We start from the raw sequence: 7,217 nt of genomic DNA on the forward strand, positions 1-7,217 counted from the left end.
AAAAGGCAGAGAGAGAATATCCAAGTTGACATAATCAGAAATGAAGATGGGAACATAACAACAGAAACAGAGGAAATACAGAGGATTTTCAGGTCACATTTTGAAAACAGGTGTTTTACATATTTTGAAAACTTAAAGGAAATTAACAACTTTCTGCATAAATATAAACTACCAAAATTAAATCAAGACCAGACAAGCAAATTAAACAGATCTATAACTGCTGAAGAAATAGAGACAGTCATCAAAAATCTCCAAACCAAAAAAAGATAAAAAAAGAAAAAAATCCAGGACCAGATGGTTTCAGCTCAGAAATCTATAAGACATTCAAAAAAAGAACTAATACCAATACTCCTCAAATTATTCCAAACAGAAGGAATATTGCCACACCCTTTTTATGAGCCTACAATTACCCTGACACCCAAATCACAGATAGACATTACTAAGAAAGAGAATTACAGACCAATCTCACTCATGATCATTGATACAAAAATACTAAATAAAATACTGGCAAATCGAATCCAGGAACACATCAGAACTATCATCCACCATGTTTAAGTCGGTTTCATCCCAGAGGTGCAAGGATGGTTCAAGATACAAAAATCTGTCAATGTAACCCACCATATAAACAAGCTGAAAAATAAAAACCACATGATCATCTATTAGATGCCAAAATTCCTTTTGACAAAATACAACATCTCTTTATGATAAAGGTATTGGAGAGAGCAGGGTTACAAGGAACATACCTAAACGTAATTATGGCAATATACAGCAAGCCAACAGCCAAGATCAAACTAAATGGAGAGAAACTCCCAGCAATTCCACTGAAATCAGAAACAGGACAAGGTTTTAGATGCTTTCCATATTTAATCAATATAATTCTTGAAGTCCTAGCTAGAGCAATAAGACCCCAAAAGGAGATCAAGAAGACACAAATCAGAAAAAAGTCAACTTCTCACAGTTTGCTGTGAGATATATATGATATATATCTCATATATATATATGATATGATATATATCATATATATACATATATACAGAGAGAGAGAGAGATGATAGTTATATAAGTGATCCCAAAAATTCTACCGAGGGACTTCTATACCTCATAAACACTTTGAGCAATGTAACAGAATACAGGATTTACTAAAAAATTCAGTAGCCCTCCCGTACACAGATGATAAATTGGTTGGGGAAGAAATCAAAGAATCAGCACCCTTCACAATAGCCACAGATAGCACAAAATAACTCAGAGTAACTCTAACCAAATAAGTGGAAGACTTGTGTTGAAAAAGATCTAAGTCTTTGAGGAAAGAAATTGAAGCAGACAGCAGTAAGTGGAAATCTATAACATGCTCTTGGGTAGGCAGGATTGACCAAGTAAAAACGGCAATCTTACCAAAAGCCATCCACAGATTCCATGTAATGCACATCAAAATCCAAGCAAAATTCTTCAAAGGCCTGGACAGAATGGTACTCAAATTTATATGGAAAAGCAAAAAACCCAGGATAGCCAAAACAATCCTGTACAATAAGAGAACTTCTGGAGGCACCACGATCTCTAAATTCAAACTCTAGTACAGAGCTACAGTACTGAAAATAGTGTGGTATTGGCATAAGAACAGACAGGAGGACCAATGGAACTGAATGAAAAAAGCAGATGTCAATCCATACATCTTCAAACACCTAATCTTTGATAAAAAAAGCAAAAAATATCAAATGGAAAAAAGAAAGCATATTTAACAAGTGATGCTGACACAACTGGATATCAACATTTAGAGGAATGAAAATAGACCCATATCTATCACCATGCACAAAACTCAAGTCCTTATGAATCAAAGGCTTCAAAAACAACAGACTACAGAATAGGAAAAGATCTTCATTAATCCCACACCAGACAGAGGTCTGAACTCCAAAATATACAAAGAACTCAAGATATTGGACACCAAATATCACATAACCGAATAACAAATTGAGTACAGACCTGAACAGAGAACTATCAACAGAGGGATCTAAAATGGTTGAAAGATACTTAAAGAAATATTCAACATCCTTGGTCATCAGAGAAATGCAAATCAAAACAACTCTGAGAGTCCATTTTACACCTGTAAGAAGGGCCAATATCAAAAACACTGATGACAACATATGCTGGAGTGATTGTGGAGAAAGGGGAAAATTTCTGCATTGCTGGTAAGACTGCAAGCTGGTACAACCCCTTTGAATGTCATTGTTGTGATTTCCCTGAAAATTAGGAAACAACCTTCCTCATGACCCATAAATACCACTTTGGTGTATATATCCACAGGATACTCAATTGTGCCACAAGGACATGTGCTCAACTTTGTACATAATAGCCTTCTTTGTAATAGCCAGAACCTGGAAATAACCTAAACACCCCTCGACTGAAGAAAGGATAAGAAAAATAGAATACTACAAAGAAGAAAAAAATAATGACAGCCTGAATTTTGCAGGAAAATGAATGGAGGTAGAAAACATTATATTGAGTGAGGTAACACAGACACAGAAAGACAATTATTACATGCACTCACTCCTAGGTGGTTTTTGAACATAAAGCAAAAAAAGCTAGCCTACAATCCACAATTCCAGAGAAGTTAGACAACAATATGGACAATAAGAGAGACTTATATAGATTTAATCTACATGGGAAGTAGAAAGTAGAAACAGACAAGATCTCCTGAGTAAATTGCGAACATGGGGACCTTAGGGGGAGGATTGAAGGAGAGGGGGGAGGCAGGGAAGAGAGTGGAGAAAAATGTAGTGCTCAATAAATATCAAAGAAATTTAAAAAAATAAAATTTAGGGTCAGGAATTAATTTTCTTTCTTCTATGGGCACCCTATTCATCTGATGGCTTTCTGGGGATCCTCTTTACAATTATAGACTCTAGGAATTGATCAAGTCTCTAAAAATAAAAAAAAACATCCTGTTGTGATTGTATTTTTTAAGTCAAGTATATCATGTCTCAACTGAGGAAATGTAGAAATTGTCTATGAGAGTAAGAGCAATTCCCTTTTGTTACCAGGATCAGCTGCTGGCTAAGCTCATGCACTTCAGATAAACTTTTCCCTCATACTGAGGTTAGGGTGGACCCTTGACAGGAAAAGTATCAGTAATTCATATGGAACTAAATGGAAAGGGATCCTGGCTCTGTCACAGGTAAGCACTCTGAGTTGTCCAAGCCCATTTCCTCTTCTTGAGGACTGCACACATAAATCTAAGAAGTGATATGTTTGATTTTTTTAAATCAAATTCTCTCCATTACTGCATTTCAACTTTATGTCTCCTGCATCTCTGTTCAATTGGATAATTCTATTTTTGACTACTGTACACTAAACTCAGTGTTCAACCTCTCATCTAGTGCAAAGGGATTGCTTACTGTGTGGTCAGGGCAACTTCATATCCACCTGTAGAAACACATCTAAGGAAGAGTTGTTCTCAAGGTTGATTTCTGTGTTAGTGAAGTGACATTGAAATATTACTGTGATGAGCACATTGAGGGACATCACAGTCAGGCAAACAACACTCCCTGAATTGTGCTCAGGAGCAACTTTGGAGCTCATTTCCAGCAGGAGGCACACAGAACACAGGAACTCAGGGTCATCCCAGGAGCAGTTGCAGAGAGTGACTAAGGATGGGTGTATTTCATTTGGGACCTTGATCTTCCCCCAAATATATCAGTTTCCTTTAAAAACCAACAGCACCAGGATATGTAAAGAAACTACAATGCACTGGAGGCTAGGCCTTTTTATGTGAGAGGAAAATAAGGAAACAAACTTTATGTGTGGTAACCTAAGAAAAAAAGGAAGAAGTACAGGCTTTCCTGGTGGTAACTTTCTTTTTTACTTCATCTTAAAAATACTGTCTGAAAATATGTCTCTACACAGCTACCTTCAAAACATATCTCTCTTGCATACAAAGATCTTTCTCCTGCAGTTACATATTTCTACATTCAGTTACATCTCATTTCACATGGCTACACATCTTTCTTTATATACATTTCTCTTCTATGTCTCTTTTTTATAGACATTTTCCTTGCCTCCACACAGTTACAAATATAAACACAGCTAAACATCTCATTTCCCTCTCTCTCATACAATTCAGCACTTTACACAATTCCTAGGCACAGCTCCTATATGTAGTAGCAACTCTTTCATACAGCTCTATCTCACACATTTGTTCACACACACACACACACGCACACGCACGCATGCACACACACACACACACACACACACACACACACTTCTGCATTATTAACATTCTCTTCATTCACTCAGTATCACACATTTACACTCTCACACTTCTTCCATGCTTCATCTCTCACTCAGCACACACTCTCTTCACTCACACTCTGCAGCAGGTCTCACATAGCTCCACACAATCATTGCTGTCTGTCTCTATACTGCCATTGCTGCTCCTCAATGCTGCTATCTCGTAGTCTAAACTCTAGAGAATATTGTCTCATTTTCAGGGCCTGACACATTCTCGCAGCCCATGATAAGCCATGTAGTTTCTCTTAGGCCAGTGATGTCACAATGTCTCATGCTTGTTGCTCTAAGTTGGTAAGGACTCTCAGACAGAAAATAGCATTTAAACTTAAGACTTAACATTAACCAAGAATTAGCTTGAACTTGAGTGGTAGGGAGCATGTGCAGACTAAAGTCGCTTCAAGATTTGACCTTGAATCAGCAAAAAAGAACCCCTAGGAAAATGACCACTATTTTTGTCTCTGGGACATCCTAATATTTGCCTCCAGGTGTCACCAACCTGCTTTGAATCTACTCTGAAGTCCAAAACTTGCTGTCTGTGTAAATGTCCGTCTTTGTGACTGAGAATCCTATGTTAGTCTAAGTAATGTAAAATATCCTGGTACTGTGTTTATTCATCAAAATTATACAGCCTAAACAGAATTCATCTTCGTGGCCACTTACAGCTGTATGTATGCGCAAACAAATGTAAAGCACACTGCTAAAGGGTCATTGAAAGAACCCCACAGCTGTTCTTAGGAAAGAAATGAAATAGCTCATGAGAGAAATTACAGACAGGAGCAACTGGTCCACAGCTAGAGATCACATGGCCGTTCCAGGTGGGACTCCCCACCAGGGAACCATATGTCTGGTGGGTCAACCTGCTGAACACCAGTTGTCACCTGCTGTACTTTCCCATGGCCCCATGCATTAGACCCAGAGGAATCCTGAAGGAATCTGGAGAATTTGTTCTGATGAGAGACAGCCCATCAGTGAGATTCTGTGTTTTAGTCTTTGGGATTCAGAAAGGAGCCCACAGGCAATCTTGGCCCAGTGACTAAATTCCAAGACAATTTCACATCCAACCTGATTCAGTCTTTATAGGTGTGAACCTCAAAACCAGAGAGAATCTGGGATATTTTTTTATGACAGCCAATTTTTGACTTCTTCCTGTTTGCAATTTTTTATTTGACAGTTTCAAAAATAAATGTAATTAACTTTAGACACATTGCCTCTCACTCTCCTTTATTATTCTGTCCCTCTTTGTAAATGACATTCTTTCTATCAGCATGTCTCAATTTGTGACTCTTTATTTCTGACCCATTGAATTTAATTAGAATTTCATGACTGAGTATGGGTGAGAACTTGGATGAATAGACAAAAGGGAAATCATAAGCAGGATATATTACATGAAAAAACATTTATTTTCAATAAAGTGAAAATGATAATTGTGGAATGAAGCACTTTTAAATCAAATCAAATGAAAACATATTATTTCTCTCTTGGAAGAAATCAGGAGTAATTATTTGTATAAAAGCTTGCATTTCCTTGGAACCTTAACTTAAATAGTAACTCTGGATCCTGGAGAATTGACTGCTCATCCTGAGACTTGTTTCCAGTGCCCAGCACCCACATAGCAGCTCGTAACTCTCTGTAACTTTTCTTCCATGTTGTCCAACACCCACTTCTGGCCTCCAAAACTTCCAAGCATGAACAAGAAGTACTGATTAATTTGGAAGAAAACAGGCACTCACAAATTCAAAATGACGTTAAAAGTAAAATAAAATAAGATGCCACTTCTTTTGATTGTCTTATTGAGAAGAAGCAAAAATCCCAGCACTCAGAAGGTGTAGGCAAGGAAGATTAAGGCTATGCTCAGTACACAGCTATCTCCAGGACACTTGGGAGTACCTGGGACCCTATTTCAATCAGGAACAAAAAGAAACCATGAGGGTCCATTCAATAATCTTATTCCCATGGTTACTAATACAGTTCTGATTAAATTAATTATGTCACAAAAAACACCTGGCTCCCTGGACATGGCATCCTCCTCCTGGCTGTTGACCTTCAGGGAGACCCCGCTTGGCCTGAGATAAAAAGGGATAAAGTCAGGTTGACAGTGTGCAGTTGTCCCTGAAATGTTCATTAGTATGTCAGTAGACATAGTGAAGAACCAGTTCACCCTCATGCTGGGCTCTCTTATCAGTGAAGACACAGCTTTGCATTATTGTGCAGCCGATACAGTGAGCAGGTTTTCTGTGTGCTCAGAAACAAATCCATTTGAGGATTCTCAAGACCAACAGGGGTGCTGTAGACAAAATATTCACTAGGAAAGAAAATGTAGTAAATGAGGGGAACATCTAGAGAGTAATGGAGTTCTCTGATTCTTTAAGGTTTCCTCTCCTCAGTAACAGTACACAGCAAGAACCTTGAATAATTACAATGACCATATAATACTTGTGATACAGTTACTGTGTCAGGACTCCAAACATTGTACAGTAAAATTTCTTTGTAAAGTTATATTGCACATATGTGTTTTAGTCATTACATGGGAGCCTTATTGGAAGGACAAACAATAATTTTATGTACATATAAGAAGGCTATAATTTTTCAAGCATGAGTTGTCAGAAATCCAGTCATTGTCTTCACACCAGCAGCAGTGGCATCTCTAATTCTGTATGTAACTTCTTTCCACTGACCGGAGGGGTTTTCTAAGCTGGAATGTATGATTATGACTTAGCAGCTCAGGTCTTTATATTCCATCCAGTGTTAAGCCCATGCTGCTCTGCTGTAAGAGACCTGGTATGAAGTCATTCAGTGCCCTGTAAAACTGTCAGTTCTGGGGAAGGAGATATGAAGAAGATGGGAATGACCACATAATTTGTCCTTCACTGCATTTAGGATTTCATTCTCATATTTTCTGTGCATGTTTTGTTTTGTTCAGGAAAGGATTTTAG

The sequence above is a fragment of the Myodes glareolus genome, chromosome 11, assembly GCF_982192425.1.
Source record: "Myodes glareolus chromosome 11, mMyoGla1.1, whole genome shotgun sequence".
In the NCBI taxonomy this organism is placed as follows: Eukaryota; Metazoa; Chordata; class Mammalia; order Rodentia; family Cricetidae; genus Myodes; species Myodes glareolus.